This window comes from Sinocyclocheilus anshuiensis, unplaced genomic scaffold (genome assembly GCF_001515605.1).
Source record: "Sinocyclocheilus anshuiensis isolate Anshui unplaced genomic scaffold, SAMN03320099.WGS_v1.1 scaffold160, whole genome shotgun sequence".
NCBI lineage: Eukaryota > Metazoa > Chordata > Actinopteri > Cypriniformes > Cyprinidae > Sinocyclocheilus > Sinocyclocheilus anshuiensis.
The window spans coordinates 328,665-330,878 of record NW_015554119.1 but is presented as its reverse complement, the minus strand read 5'-3'; the positions used below and the strand labels follow the sequence as shown (position 1 = coordinate 330,878).

The 2,214-nt window shown below is 40.1% G+C and overlaps 1 protein-coding gene across 1 annotated transcript in view; it reads left to right on the top strand.

Moving 5' to 3' along the window:
• The window catches only part of LOC107670001 (cingulin-like), a 27,638-nt gene that overhangs the window by 18,195 nt on the left and 7,229 nt on the right, over positions 1 to 2,214 (top strand). The gene's annotated exons all lie outside the window — the stretch shown is intronic.

The window sequence follows — 2,214 nt, the reverse complement described above, 5'->3', positions numbered from 1 at the left end:
AGAGGACGATATCCGCTTTGTCATGCCTAGAGCTGATCCGTGCTGGTCGCTGAGGAAATACAACAACTTCGCGTTGTGGATTGCCGGATCGGCTTTCAACGTGGACGAAGCGGAGTCCAGCCCAGGGTCATCACATGTGGTTGCCGCAAGCCCGCCGGACGGTCCTTCGTCAAATCCGCCGGCCGCACCGTTCTCTAGCCCGCCGCCGCTCACTCTAGTCTGCCGGCCGTTCCTCACTCTAGCCCGCCGGCCTCCGCTCACTCTAGCCCGCCGTGTGTGATGTTGTGCGTTTCGTTGTGATTTGAGACTTTAGTCTTTGCAACTTTACAGATCTTCTTTATGCACCAAGAGCTTGCAACACTCCAAAGAGAAAGGAACTATTTAAATCGCATCATATGACCCCTTTAAGGACCTTTATGCAACCGGGCACAGATCTTGTATGAAATTGAAATATAGCTTACACTTCAAAAGGCTATTTAATTGATTAAATATGAGCGCTGCAAGTTTCAAAGTCAGGTGCTTCGCTGCTTTGTTTACTGCGGTTACGGGGCAAACGGCTATATTCCTGGCGAAAAGCGACACCTGCTGGCAGAGAATGAATTTGCTTTTTTTTTCAATAAGCCCTTCTGCTCTTTATTAGTCTAAACTTTAGACCAAAGCCCAACACGACCCTTATTTTTACGCAGAAAACACGCTCAATTACTGTATTAAAACAAACACAACAAACAGTGAGTATGTTATTGTTTATAAAGCTTTTATTTAAGAGTCACATTTAAGTATTTTGATATATCATTGGAACACACTCTTATGGTGGTGACATCTGACGGTGTTGACAAATTTGGCATTTCTTTCACAAAACCAATGGAGTTCATGTAGTAGCCATTTTATTTTTTTCTGTTGATGCTCAGAAATTGGAAGATGGTGTTGACATATCATGGCTGTGACACAGGAAATATTAACATTAGAATTTAAAATATTCTAAAACTATAAAACTTAGCAGAGCCTGTCTGACACTGATGTACTCTACAGAGGTGAACTGTGCCAAGGGGGTCCTTTAGAGTGACAGCTGCCCCTGATATTCCCTGATTTGATTACATTTTAACATCTTATGAAACATGCATGTGTCATTAAAAAAACCACCTTGCTTTGATAGGAGATATTAAGTGTTGCTTTTGATAAAACAAGCTCTTTTTCATCATTAATTTTTTTTTAATCCATTTTATTGCATATGAATGATTGAACCCTTCTCTGTGGACACACTGTTTAGTTGTAGTGAGAGGACATTAAGAAACACAGATTTGGTATAATAATGAGAAAATTAAATTGAAGGTGATAATTGTGTTAAATACATTCTATTATTAATCCCTCATGACATTTAAAATATTTTTATTTTTAAACCTAATAGCAGTTACCCTTGCTGGACCTGTTTTGTTCCACGTCTCAAGAATGACTGAGTTGTAAATGTGAACTGGTGGATCGACAAGAATATAATGAATGATAAAACTCTAAAGATATAGCCCCCCATACCCCCTTCCCGTATTTTGGTACCCAAATGTTGACAGGTGCATGATGGACAACACTGCAACTGGAGTTTATGAAAATCTTCACCCTGGCAGGCGTTTTCAAAAATGTTTGGTTTCAGTGAACTGGTGCTGCGTTTGCGTGTGGACGAATGGCCTAACCGCGTAGAAAAAGCTGCGATTTAAAAAAAATAACCGCGTTCGTGTGGACAGGGCCTCAGACTGTCAGTCAACAAGAACAGACAAAAACTAGTGACAGGCAAGATGTGGCAGAACTGGGTCAGCCTGTTGTGAGACAAGACTGCCCGATTTAAAATTACACACTAAACGTGTTGCTAAACATGTGAGATCACATACATGGAACGTGAAGAGCTGAACAACTTGGCGATTCAAATAGTGCAGTTTGAGAAGAACCACCGAAAGTAAAGCATAAAAGACAAAAGGTTAGAAATATAAAATGAATGAACATTAAAGAGGTTATTCCGTTTTGGACTTACCAGGAGGATAAAATACCCCAGGATCTTCATGAGTGAAAAAAAAAAAAAATCAGTGTCCTTTCCTTTTCATGGTGTGCAGCTTAAGACAAAACAAGGGCACTGACATATTTTAAGATAAATCAGTGCAAGTTTATTTCAGTTGAAACAGCTAAGACTTACATTTTAGTCTGGGACTAAGCTTAAGTCTTCTATGTGAA